Source organism: Nuphar pumila, chromosome 6 (genome assembly GCF_984573655.1).
Source record: "Nuphar pumila chromosome 6, dmNupPumi1.hap1.1, whole genome shotgun sequence".
Taxonomy (NCBI): Eukaryota; Viridiplantae; Streptophyta; class Magnoliopsida; order Nymphaeales; family Nymphaeaceae; genus Nuphar; species Nuphar pumila.
Window position 1 is genome coordinate 58,055,163 of NC_143254.1, and position 16,978 is coordinate 58,072,140.

The window sequence follows — 16,978 nt, forward strand, 5'->3', positions numbered from 1 at the left end:
AGCATTAGAACACATATATGCAAGATTGAATCACTATGAAATTTTCTTGACAATGTTAGAACACATATATGCATGATTAAATTAGAAGGAATTTTTTTTAACAAACTTAGAACACATATATACATGATTGAATCACTGTTAAATTTTTTTGACAGCCTTAGAAAATATATATGCATGATTGAATCCGTACAAATTTTTTTTATAGTATTACAACACATATATGTATGATTGAATCACTTTAAATATTTTTTGATAACCTTAGAACACATATATGAAAGATTGAGTTGCTATGAAAATTTTTTGACAGCCTTAGAACATATATCAATGATTGAATCACTATGAATTTTTTTTACAGCCTTAGAACATAAATATGCAAGATTAAATCAGTATAAAATTTTTTGGACAGCCGTAGAACACATATATGTATGATTAAATCGCTATAAACTTTTTTTGACAACATTAGAACACATATATGCAAGACTGAATCACTTTAAAAAAATTTTGACAGCCTTAGATCACATATATGCATGATTGAATCACTATAAAAATTTTTTGACAGCCTTCGAACACATATATGCATGATTGAATCACTATGAATTTTTTTTGACAGCCTTAGAACACATATATGCATGATTGAATCATGATGTAATTTTATTGACAACATTAGAACACATATATGCATGATTGAATTGCCATAAAATTTTTGATTGCGTTACAACACATATATGCATGATTGAATCAAGATGAATTTTTTTTGACAACCTCAAAACATCTATATGCCTGATTAAATCACTATGAAATTTTTTTTACAGCCTTCGAACACATATATGGATGATCAAATCACTATCAATTTTTTTTTACTGCCATAGAAGACATATATGCAAGATTGAATCACTATGAGATTTTTTTTGACAGCCTTATAAAAAATATATACATGATTGAATCAGTACATAAATTTTTTGACAGCCTTAGAACACATATATGCATGATTCAATCACTATAAAATTTTTTAGACAGCCTTAGAACATTTATACGCATGATTGAATAAATATGAATTTTTTTTGACAGCCTTAGAACTCATATATGCATGATTTCTATGATTTTTTTTGGGAAGCCTTTGAACACATATATACATGATTAAATCACTGTGATTTTTTTTAGAGCCATAGAACACATATATGCATGATTGAATCACTATGAAATTTTTTTGACAGCCTTAGAACATATATGCACTTGATTGAAGCACTATAAATTTGTTTTACCACCTTAGAACACATATATGCATGATTGAAACACTATGATTTTTTTTGAGAGCCTTAGAACACATATATGCATAATTGAATCTCTATAAGATTTTTTTGACAGCCTTAGAACACATATATGCATTATTGAATCTCTATGAATTTTTTTTGACAGGCTTAGAAGACATACACAAATGATTGAATCTCTTTACAAAAAATTCGAGAGCCTTGGAACACATATATGCAAGATTGAATCACTATGAATTTTTTTTTACTGTCATAGAACATATATACGCAAGATTGAATCGCTATAAATTTTTTTGACTGTCTTGGAACACATATATACATGATTAAATCACAAAAAATTTGACAGCATTACAACACATATATGCATTATTGAATCACTATAAATATTTTTTGAGAGCTTCAAAACACATATATGCTTGTTTGAATCACTATGGAATTTTTTTTATAGCCTTAGAACACATATATACATGATTGAATCACTATGAAATTTGTTTAACAACCTTAAAACACATATATGCATGATTGAATCACAATGGATTTTTTTTGACAACCTTAGAACACAAATATGCTTGATTGCATCGCTATGAAGTTTTTTATTCAACCTTAGAACACATATATGTATGATTGAATCACTATAAATTTTTTTTGATAGCCTTCGAACACATATATGCATGATTAAATGGCTGAATTTTTTTTGACAACCTTAGAATTCATATATGCATGATTGATTCACTGCAAATTTTTTTTGACCCCATTAGAAAATATATATGCATGATTGAATCACTATGAAATTTTTTTGGCAGCCTTAGAGCACATATATGCATGTTTGAATCACTATGAATTTTTTTTGTCAGCCTTAGAACTTATATATCCAATGTTGAATCACAATAAAATTTTTTTGACAGCATTACAACACATATACGCATGATTGAATCACTATAATTTTTTTTTGACAAGCTTCGAACAAATATTTGCAAGATTGAATCATTATAATTTTTTTTTGAAAGCCTTAGAACATGTATATGCAAGATTTAATCACTATAAAACTTTTTTAACAGCCCTAGAACACATATATGGATGATTGAATGATTGAATTTTTTTTGACAGCCTTAGAACACATATATCCATGATTGAATCACTTTATTTTTTTTTACTGCATTAGAACACATATATGCATGATTGAATCACTATAAAAAAAATTTGATAAGCTTAGAACACATATCTGTAAGATTGAATCATTATGAATTTTTTTTTGACTGCATTAGAACACATATATGCACGATTGAATCCCTTTAAATTTTTTTTTACAACCCTAGAACTCATATATGTGTCATGGAATCGCTAGAAAATTTGTTTGACAACATTAGAACAGATATATACATGATTGAATCTCTATAATTTTTTTTGACAGACTTATAACCCATATGTACATTACTAAATCACTATGAATTTGTTTGACAACCTTAGAACACATATATGCAAAATTGAATGACTACAAAATTGTTTTGACAGCGTTAGAACACATATATGCAAGATTTAATCATTATGAAATTTTCTTGACAATGTTAGAACACATATATGCATGATTGAATTAGAATGAAATTTTTTTAACAACCATAGAACACATATATACATAATTGAAACACTATGAAATATTTTTGACAGCCTTGGAAAATATATATATGCATGACTGAATCAGTACAAAATTTTTTGATAGCATTACAACAATATATGTATGATTGAATCACTTTAAACTTTTTTTGACAACCTTAGAACACATATATGCAAGATTGAGCTCCTATGAAATTTTTTTGACAGCCTTAGAACACATATATCCATGATTGAATCACTATGAATTTTTTTTTACAGCCTTAGAACACAAATATGCAAGATTGAATCACTATAAATTTTATGGACAGCCTTAGACCACATATATGTATTATTGAATCACTATAATTTTTTTTTTACAACATTAGAACACATATATGCAAGATTAAATCACTTTGAATTTTTTTTTATAGCCTTAGATCACTTATATGCACGATTTAATCACTATGAATTTTTTTTGACAGCCTTAGAACATATATATGCATGATTAAATCACTATGAATTTTTTTTGACTTCCTTAGAACACATATATGCATGATTGAAATCATGATGTGATTTTATTGACAACATTAGAACACATATACGCAGGATTGAATTGCTTTAATTTTTTTTTATTGCTTTAGAACACATATATGCATGATTGAATCATGATGAATTTTTTTTGACAGCCTCAAACCACATATATGCCTGATTGAATCACTATAATTTTTTTTTGACAGCCTTCGAACACATATATCCATGATCAAATCACTATCAATTTTTTTTACAGCAATAGAAGACATATATGCAAGATTGAATCACTATGAGATTTTTTTGATGGCCTTAGAACACATATATACATGATTCAATCACTATAAAATTTTTTAGAGAGCCTTAGAACATATATAAGCAGGATTGAATCACTATGAATTTTTTTTTACAGCCTTAGAACACATATATGCATGATATCTATGAATTTTTTTTACAGCCATAGAACACATATATGCATGATTGAATCACTGTCAAATTTTTTTTACAGCCATTGAACACATATATGCATGATTGAATCACTCTTAGAATTTTTGGAAAGCCTTAGAACACATATATACATGATTTAATCACTATAATTTTTTTTGGCTGCCTTAGAACACATATATGCTTGATTGAATCTCTATGAAATTTTTTTGACAGCCATAGAACACATATATGAATGATTGAATCTCTATAAAATTTCTTTGAAAGCATTACAACACATATATGCATGATTGAATCATAATCAACATTTTTTGAGAGCCTCAGAACACATATATGCTTGTTTGAATCACTATGGAATCTTTTTTACAGCCATAGAACACATATATGCATGATTGAATCACTACAAATTTTTTTCACAGACTTAGAACACATATACGCAAGATTGAATCACAATAAATTTTTTTAAAGCCTTAGAATATATATATGCATGGTTGATTCACTATGATTTTTTTTTGACAACCTTAGAACACATATATGCATGATTGAATCACTATGAGATTTTTGTGACATTCTTAGAACACATATATGCCTGATCGAATCACTATGAAATTTTTTCTATAGCCTTAGAACGTACATAAGCATGATTAAATCACTATGAAATTTATTTGACAACCTTGGAACTCATATATGCATGATCAAATCACTAAGAATGTTTTTTTACACCCTTAGAACACATGTATGCATGATTAAATCATGATGAAATTTTTTTGACAGCCTTAGAACACATATATGCTTGATTGAATCACTATAAAATTTTTTTGACAGCGTTAGAACACATATATGCATGATTGAATCACTATGAAATTTTTTTCACAGCCTTAGAACACATATACGCAAGATTGAATCACTATAAATTTTTTTACATCCTTAGAATATATATATGCATGATTGAATCACTATGAATTTTTTTTGACAGCCTTAGAACACATATATGCATGATTGAATCACTATGAGATTTTTTTGATATTCTTAGAACACATATATGCATGATTGAATCACTATGAAATTTTTTAGATAGCCTTAGAACATACATACGCATGATTAAATCACTATGATTTTTTTTTGACAACGTTAGAACACATATATGCATGATTGAATCACTATCAAGTTTTTTCACAACCTTAGAAACATATATGAATGACTAAATCACTATGAAATTATTTTGATAGCCATAGAACACATATATGCAAGATTGAATCACTATTAGATTTTTTTGACAACATTAGAATACATATATACATTATTGAATCACTATAAATTTTTTTTGTTAGCCTTAGAACACATATATGCTGGATTGAATCACTATGAAACTTTTTGGACAGCCTTAGAACATATATAAACGTGATTGAATCACTATAATTTTTTTTTGACAGCCTTAGAACACATATATGCATGATTTTTATGAATTTTTTTGGGAAGCCTTAGAACACATATATACATGATTCAGTCACTATGATTTTTTTTAAAGCCACAGAACACATATATGCATGATTGAATCACTATGAGAATTTTTTGAAGGCCTTGGAACACATATACACATAATTGAAGAACTATAATTTTTTTTACAACCTTAGAACAAATATATGCATGATTAAATCACTATGAATTTTTTTTGACAGCCTTAGAACACATATATGCAGAATTGAATCACTATGAGATTTTTTTGACAGACTTAGAACACATATATGCATGATTGAATCTCTATGAATTTGTTTTGACAGTCTTAGAACACATATACAAATGATTGAATCTCTTTAAAAAAAATTGACATCCTTGGAACACATATATGCCAGATTGAATCACTATAAATTTTTTTGACAGCTCTAGAACACATATATGCATGATTGAATCACTATGAATTTTTTTGACTGCCTTGGAACACATATATACATGATTGAATCACTACAAAATTTCTTTGACAGCATTAGAACACATATATGCATGATTGAATCACTATCAAATTTTTTTTAGAGCCTCAGAACACATATATGCATGGTTGAATCACTATGGATTTTTTTTTACAACCTTAGAACACATATATGCATGCTTGAATCACTATAATTTTTTTTTACAGCCTTAGAAAACATATATGCATGATTAAATCATGATGTAATTTTTTTGACAGCCTTAGAACACATATATGCATGATTGAGTCACGATGAAAATTTATTGACAGCCATATAACACATATATGTATGATTCAAACAGTATGAATTTTTTTTGGCAGCTTTACTACACATATATACATGTTTGAATCACTATGATTTTTTTTTGAGAGCCTTAGAACACATCTATACAAGATTGAATCACTATAATTTTTTTTTGACAACCTTAGAACACATATATGCACTATATAATCATTACAAATTTTTTTTACAGCCTTAGAACACATATATGCATGAATAAATGATGATGAATTTTTTTTTACTGCCTTAGAACACATATATGCATGATTGAATCATGATGAAATTTTATTGACAGCATTAGAACACATATATGCATGATTAAGTCACTATACATTTTTTTTATTGTGTTAGAACACATAAATTCATGATTGAATCATGATGAAATTTTTTTGACAGCCTCGGAACACAAATATGCATGATTGAATCACTATGATTTTTTTTTGACAACCTTAGAACACATATATGCCTGATTGAATCACTATTAATTTTTTTTTACAGTCTTAGAACACATTTATGCATGATCAAATCACTATTAATTTTTTTGGACAGCCATAGAATACATATATGCAAGATTGAATCACTATGAGATTTTTTTGACAACCTTAGAACACATATATACATGATTGAATATGTACAAATTTTTTTTGAAAGCCTTAGAACACATATATGCATGATGGAATCACTATGAAAATTTTTAGACTGCCTTAGAACATATATAAGCATGATTGTATCACTATAAAATTTTTTTGACAGCATTCGAACACATATATGCATGATTCAATCACTGTGAATTTTTTTTTACAGCAATAGAACACATATATGCTTGATCGAATCACTATTAGTATTTTTTGACACCATAGAACACATATATACATGATTGAATCACTATAATTTTTTTTTTTAAAGCCTTAGAATACATATATACATGATTGAATCTCTATGAAAAAACTTTGACAGCCTTAGAACACATATATGCATGATTGAATCACTATGAGAATTTTTTGGTAGCCTTAAAACACATATATACATGATTGAATCACTATAATTTTTTTGACAGCCTTAGAAGATATAAAATCATGATTGAATCACTATGATTTTTTTTATCAGTTTTAGAACACATATATGCATGATTGAATCACTATGAGATTTATTTGACAGCCTTAGAACACAAATATGCATGATTGAATCACCATGGATTTTTTTTACAGCCTTTGAACACATATTTGAATTATTAAATCTCTAAAAAAAAATGTTGACAGCATTATAACATATTTGAGCAAGATTGAACCACTATGAAATTTTTTTGATAGCCGTTGAACACATATATGAAAGTTTGAGTCACTATGAATTTTTTTTTACAGCCTTAGAACACATATATGCATGATTGAATTAGGTTGAACTTTTTTTGACAGCCTTGGAACATATATATGCATGATTGAATCACTATGAAGTTTTTTTCACAACCTTACAAACATATATGAATGATTAAATCACTATGAAATTTTTTTGATAGCCTTAGAACACATATATCCATGATTGAATCACTACCAAATTATTTTGACAGCCATAGAACACATATATGCAAGATTGAATCACTATTAGATTTTTTTGACAGCATTAGAATACATATATACAATATTGAATCACTATATTTTTTTTTGACAGCCTTAGAACACATAAATGCTGGATTGAATCACTATGAAATTTTTTAGACAGCCTTAGAACATATATAAGCGTGATAGAATCAATATAAATTTTTTTTGACAGCATTAGAACACATATATATATGATTTCTATGATTTTTTTTGGGAAGCCTTAGAACACATATATAAATGATTGAATCATCGTGATTTTTTTTTTGAGCCATATAACACATATATGCATGATTGAATCACTATGAGAATTTTTTGACCGCCTTAGAACACATATGCACATGATTAAAACACTATAATTTTTTTTTACAACCTTAGAATACATATATGCAAGATTGAATCACTATGAATTTTTTTTTATAGCCTTAGAACACATATATGCAGAATTGAATCACTATGAGATTTTTTCGACAGCCTTAGAACACATATATGCCTGATTGAATCTCTATGAATTTTTTTTGACAGTCTTAGAACACATACACAAATGATTGAATCTCTTTAAAAAAAAATTGACACCCTTGGAACACATATATGCAAGATTGAATCACTATATATTTTTTTGGACAGCCTAAGAACACATATATGCATGATTGAATCACTATGAATTTTTTTTTAATGCCTTGGAACACATATATACATGATCAAATCACTACAAAATTTCTTTGACAGCATTAGAACACATATATGCATGATTGAATCACTATCAAATTTTTTTTAGAGCCTCAAAACACATATATGCATGGTTGAATCACAATGGATTTTTTTTTTCAACCTTAGAACACATATATGCATGATTGAATCACTATAAATTTTTTTTACAGCCTTAGAAAACATGTATGCATGATTAAATCTTGATGTAATTTTTTTGACAGCCGTAGAACACATATATGCAAGATTGAGTCACGATGAAAATTTATTGACAGCCTTAGAACACATATATGTATGATTGAATGAGTATGATTTTTTTTTGCTAGGCTTTGAACACATGTATGCATGATTGAACACATATATACAAGATTGAATCACTATACATTTTTTTTTACAACCTTAGAACACATATATACATGTTATAATCACTATTAATTTTTTTTACAGCCTTAGAACACATATATGCATGATTGAATCATCATGAAATTTTGCTGACAACATTAGAACACATATATGCATGATTGAATCACTATACATTTTTTTTATTGTGTTAGAACACATATATGCATGATTGAATCACGATGAAATTTTTTTGACAGCCTCAGAACACAAATATGCATGATTGAATCACTATGAATTTTTTTTGACAACCTTAGAACACTTATATGCCTGATTGAATCACTATAAATTTTTTTTTACAGTCTTAGAACACATATATGCATGATCAAATCACTGTCAATTTTTTTTGACATCCATAGAACGCATATATGCAAGATTGAATCACTATGAGATTTTTTTGACAACCTTAGAGCACATATATACATGATTGAATGGGTACAAATTTTTTTTGACTGCCTTAGAACACATCAATGCATGATGGAAACACTGAAATTTTTTAGACAGCCTTAGAACATATATAAGCATGATTGAATCACTATAAAAATTTTTTGACAGCATTAGAACACATATATGCATGATTGAATCACTATGAATTTTTTTTGATAGCCATAGAACATATATATGCTTGATCGAATCACTATTAGAATTTTTTGACAACCTTATAACACATATATACATGATTGAATCACTATAAATTTGTTTTAAAGCCATAGAACACATATATACATGATTGAATCTCTATAAAAGAACTTTGACAGCCTTAGAACACATATATGCATGATTGAATCACTATAAGAATTTTTTGGTAACCTTAAAACACATATATACATGATTGAATCACTATGAGATTTTTTAGACAACCTTAGAGCATATGTACATGATTGAATGGGTACAAATTTTTTTTGACTGCCTTAGAACACATACATGCATGATGGAAACACTCTGAAATTTTTTAGACAGCCTTAGAACATATGTAAGCATGATTGAATCACTATAATTTTTTTTTGACAGCCTTAGAACACATATATGCATGATTGAATCACTGTGAATTTTTTTTGACAGCCATAGAACATATATATGCTTGATCGAATCACTATTAGAATTTTTTGAGAGCCTTACAACACATATATACATGATTGAATCACTATAAAATTTTTTTAAAGCCATAGAACACATATATACATGATTGAATCTCTATAAAAGAACTTTGACAGCCTTAGAACACATATTTGCATGATTGAATCACTATGAGAATTTTTTGGTAGCCTTAAAACACATATATACATGATTGAATCACTATGAGATTTTTTTGAAAACCTTAGAGCATATGTACATGATTGAATGGGTACAAAATTTTTTTGACTGCCTTAGAACACATCAATGCATGATGGAAACACTATGAAATTTTTTAGACAGCCTTAGAACATATATAAGCATGATTGAATCACTATAAATTTTTTTTGACAGCATTAGAACACAAATATGCATGATTGAATCACTGTGAATTTTTTTTACAGCCATAGAACATATATATGCTTGATCGAATCACTATTAGAATTTTTTGACAGCCTTATAACACATATATACATGATTGAATCACTATAAATTGTTTTTAAAGCCATAGAACACATATATACATGATTGAATCTCTATAAAAGAACTTTGACAGCCTTAGAACACATATATGCATGATTGAATCACTATGAGAATTTTGTGGTAGCCTTAAAACACATATATACATGATTGAATCACTATGATGTTTTTTTGACAACCTTAGAGCATATGTATATGATTGAATGGGTACAAATTTTTTTTGACTGCCTTAGAACACATACATGCGTGATGGAAACACTATGAATTTTTTTAGACAGCCTTAGAACATATGTAAGCATGATTGAATCACTATAATTTTTTTTGACATCATTAGCACACATATATGCATGATTGAATCACTGTGAATTTTTTTTGACAGCCATAGAACATATATATGCTTGATCGAATCACTATTAGAATTTTTTGAGAGCCTTGTAACACATATATACATGATTGAATCACTATAATTTTTTTTTAAAGCCATAGAACACATATATACATGATTGAATCTCTATGAAAAAACTTTGACAGCCTTAGAACACATATATGCATGATTGAATCACTATGAGAATTTTTTGGTAGCCTTAAAACACATATATACATGATTGAATCACTTTAAAATTTTTTGACAGCGTTAGGAGATATATATGCATGATTGAATCACTATGATTTTTTTTATCAGTTTTAGAACACATATATGCACGATTGAATCACTATGAGATTTATTTGACAGTTATAGAACACAAATATGCATGATTAAATCACAATGAATTTTTTTAACAGCCTTAGAACATATATATGAATTATTAAATCTCTATAAAAAATTTTTGACAGCATTATAAGATATTTGTGCAAGATTGAACCACTATGAATTTTTTTGACAGTCGTTGAACACATACATGAAAGTGTGAGTCACTATGAATTTTTTTTTACAGCCTTATAACGCATATATGCAAGATTGAATCACGTTAAATTTTTTTTGATAGCCTTGGAACATATATATACATGATTGAATCACTATAAATTTTTTTTGACAATATTAGAACACATATATACAAGATTCAATCACTATAAAAACTTTTTGAGAACCTCAGAGCACATATATGCATGTTTGAATCACTATAAGATTTTTATGACCACCTTAGAATGCATATATGCATGATTGAATCACCACAAAAGTTTTGTGATAGCCTTAGAACACATATATGAATGATTGAATCCCTAAGAATTTTTTTTGACAACCTTAGAACACATATATGCATGATTTAATAACTATGAATTTTTTTTGACATCCTTAGAATGCATATATGCATGTACGAATTACTATCAATTTTTTTTTACAGCCATAGAACAATTATATGCAAGATTGAATCACTATGAGATTTTTTTGACAGCCTTAAAACACGTCTATACATGATCGAATCAGTAAAAAAAAATTTGACATGCTTAGAACACATATATGCAAGATTGAATCATTATAAAAATTTTTAGACAACCCTAGAACATATATAACCATGATTGAATCACTATGAAACTTTTTTGATAGCCTTAGAATACATATATGCTTGATTTCTATGATTTTTATTTTAACAGCCTCAGAACACATATTTGCATGATTGAACCACTGTGAATTTTTTTTTGACAGCTATAGAACACATATATGCATGATTGAATCATGATGGAATCACTATGACTTTTTTTTGACAATCATGAGACACATATATACATGATTAAATCACTATGAACTTTTTTTGACAGCCTTAGAACACATATATGCATGATTGAATTACTATGAATTTTTTTGACAGCCATAGAACATATATATGCAAGATTGAATCAGTATGAAATTTTTTTGTGAGCCTTAGAATACATATATCAAGAATGATTTTTTTTGACAACCAAAGAACACATACATGCATGATTGAATCACTATGAAATATTTTGGACTGCCTTAAAACACATATATGTATGATTGAACCTCTATGAAATTTTTATGACAGCCTTAGAACGCATATATGCATGATTTCATCACTCTGAAATTTTTTGGATAGCCTTAAAAAAAATATATGCATGATTAAATAACTATCAAATTTTTTTTGCCACCTTAAAAAAATATATGCATGTTTAAATCACTATAAATGTTTTTTGACAGCCTGTGAACACATATATGCATGATTAAATTAGTATAATTTTTTTTTGACATCCTTAGAACACATATACAAATGATTGAATCACTATAAAAGTTTTTTTATATCCTTAGAACACATATATGCATGATTGAATCACTATAAATTTTTTTGACACCCTTAGAACAAATATAGGCAAGATTGAATCACTATGAATTTTTTTTTAGAGCCTTAGTATACATATATGCAAGATTAAATTTTTTTTGACTGCCTTAGAACACATATATGTGTGATTGATTCACTATGAAATTTTTTTGACAACCTTAGAATACATATCTGCATGATTGAATCACTATAAAATTTTTGTGACAGCCTAAAACACATATATGCATGATTGAGTCACAATCAATATTTTTTGAGAGCCTTTGAACACATATATGAATGATTGAATCACACTGAAAATTTTTTGACCACCTTAAAACACATATATACATGATTAAAAGACTATGAATTTTTTTTGACAAGCTTAGAACACACATATGCATGATTGAATAACTACAAAAAAATTTTCACCGCATTAGAACATATATATGCATATTTCAATGACTATGATTTTTTTTTACAGCGTTAGAACACATATAAGCATGACTGGATCACTATATATTTTTTTTGAGACCCTTTGAATAGATATATGGATGATTGAATAAGTATAATTTTTTTTTTACAGCATTAGAACACATATATGCATGGTTGAATCACTATAATTTTTTTTGGCAACCTTAGAACACATTTCTTCAGGATTGAATCATTATGAAATTTTTTGACAGACATAGAACACATATATGCATGATTGAATCACTATGATTTTTTTTTTACTACCTTAGAACACATATATGCAAGATTTAATCACTAAGAAATTTTTTTGACTGCCTTAGAACACATATATGCATTATTTAATCACTATGAAATTTTTTAGACAGACTTAGAACTTATACATGCATGATTGAATCAGTATAAAAATTTTTTAACACCATTAAAACACATATATGTATGATTGAATAATTATAATTTTATTTTGACAACCTTAGAACACATATATGCAAGTTTGAATCACTATTATTTTTTTTAGAGCCTTAGAATACATATATGCAAGATTGAATTTTTTTTGATAGCCTTAGCACACATATATGCCACATTTAATAACTATGAATTTTTTTGAGAGCCTTAGAACACATATAAGCATGGTTGAATCACTAAATTTTTTTTAACAGCATTAGAACACATATATGCAAGATTGAATCACTACAATTTTTTTTTAATCGCATTAGAGCACATATGCATGATTGAAACACTATAATTTTTTTTTGACAAACTTACAACTCATATCTGCTATATTGAATCATTATGAATTTTTTTTGACTGCCTTAGAACACATATATGCATGATTAAATCACTATGAAATTTTATTGACAGCCTTTCAACATATATATCCAAGATTGAATCACTATAATTTGTTTTTGACAAACTTAGTACATGTATATGCATGATTGAATCACTATAAATTTTTTTTGATATTCTTATAGCACATATAAGCAATAATGATTCTCTATGAAATTCTTTTGACAGCCTTAGAACACATATATGTATGATGGAATCACTATGAAATTTTTTTAACAACCTTAGACACAAATATGCATGATTCAACAACTATGAAAAATTTTTGAGAGCCTTGGAACACATATATGCTTCATTGCATTACTAAAAATTTTTTTTGACTTCCTTAGAACACATATATGCATGTTTGAATCACTATAAAGTTTTTTTGACAGCCTTAGAACATATATATGCCGGATTGAATCACTATAAAATATTTTTGATTGCCTTAAAACACATATCTGCATGATTGAATCACTATGAAAATTTTATGACAGCCTGGAACATATATATGCTTTATTGAATCACTATGATTTTTTTTGGCAACCTTAGACACATATATGCATGATTAAATCACTATAAAATTTATTTGATATACTTTAACACATATATGCATGATTGAATTACTATTATTTTTTTTGACATCCGAAGATCACATATATAAATGATTAAATCCCGATGAATTTTTTTTGACAGCCTTTGAACACATATATGCATCATTGAATCACTTTAATTTTTTTTTACCGCCTTACAACAGATATATGCAGGATTCATTCACTATGAATATTTTTAGACGGCCTTAGAACACATATACGCAAGATTGAATCACTATAAATTTATTTTGACATCATTAGAACAAATATATGGTTGATTGAATCGCTATAATTTTTTTTTTACTACCTTAGAACACATATATGCATGATTGAATCACTATGAATTTTTTTTGACAACCTAAGAACACATATATGCATGATTGAATCACTATGAGTTTTTTTTGACAACCTAAGAACATGTATATGCATGATTGAATCTCTATGAAGTTTTTTTGACAGCCTTAGAACACATATATACATGATTGAACCACTCTAAATTTTTGTTGATGGCCTTAAGACACACAAACGCATGACTGAATTACTATGAATTTTTTTGACATCCTTAGAACACATATATGCATGATTGAATCACTATAAAATTTTTTTGTCAAGCTTAGAACAAATATATGCATGATTGTATCACTGTGAATTTTTTATGACAACCCCAGAACACATATATGCATGATTGAATCACTGTGAATTTTTTTGACAACCTTTAGAACATATGTATGCATGATTGAATCACTACGAATTTTTTTTGACAGCCATAGAACACATATATGCATGATTGTATCACTCTGAATTTTTTATGACAACCCCAGAACACATATATGCATGATTGAATCACTGTGATTTTTTTTGATAGCCTTAGACACATATATGCATGATTAAATCACTATGAAATTTTTTTGATAGCCTTAGAACACATGTATACATGATTGAATTACTATGAAATCTTTTTGACATCCATAGAACACATATATGCATGATTGAATCACTATAAATTTTTTGTCAGAGCCATAGAAAACATATATGCATGACTGACTCACTATAAATTTTTGTTGACAACCTTAGAACACATATATGCTTGATGGAATCACTATGATTTTTTTTTACAACCTTAGAACATAAATATTTATGATTGAATCACTATGATTTTTTTTTTACTGCCTTAGAACACATATATGCATGGTTGACTCACTATGAAATTTTTTTGACACCTTAAGAACATATATTTGCATGATTGAATCACTATGAATGTTTTTTTGACTGCATTAGAACATTTATACGCAAGATTGAATCCCTATTAATTTTTTTGACAGTCTCAAAACACATATATACATGATTAAATCAGTATGACTTTTTTTTTTACTGCCTTAGAACACATATATGCATGATTGAATCACTATGAATTTTTTTTTACTGCCGTAGTACACATATATGCATGATTAAATCATTATGATATGTTTTTGACAGCATTAGAACACATATATAAGTGATTGAATCACTATAAATTTTTTTGACAACCTTAGAACTCATATATGCAAGATAGAATGACTATGAATTTTCTTTGGCAGCCTTATAACACATATATGCATGATTGAATCACTATGATTTTTTTTGACAACCTTAGAACACATATACGCATGATTGAAACACTATGAAATTTTTTTTACAACCTTAGAACACATATATGCAGGATAGAATGACTATGAATTTTCTTTTACTGCCTTAGTACACATATATGCATGATTGAATCACTATGATTTTTTTTTACATCATTAGAACACATATATGCGTGATTGAATCACTATAATTTTTTTTGACAACCTTAGAACACATATATGCAAGATAGAATGACTATGAATTTTCTTTGACAGACTTATGACACATATATGCATGATTGAATCACTGTGATTTTTTTTTGACAAACTTAGAACACATATATGCATGAATGAAACACTATGATTTTTTTTTTACAGCCTTAGAACACATATATGCAAGATAGAATGACTATGAATTTTCTTTGACAGCCTTATAACACATTTATGTATGATTGAATCACTATATTTTTTTTAATAACCTTAGAACATAAATCTGCACGATTGAATCATTTTTAAATTTCGTTGACTTCCATAGAACACATATATACATGATTGAATCACTATAAATTTTTTTTGACAACCTTAGGATAAATATATGCATGATTGAATCACTGTAAAATATTTTTGACAAGCTTAGAACACATATATGCATGATTGAATCACTATGATTTTTTTTGACACTCTTAAAACAAATATATGCAAGATTGAATCACTATGAATTTTTTTTGAGAGCCTTAGAATACATATATGCAAGATTAAAATGTTTTTGACTGCCTTAGAACACATATATCAATGATTGATTCACTATGATTTTTTTTTGACAGCCTTAGAATACATATATGCATGATTGAAT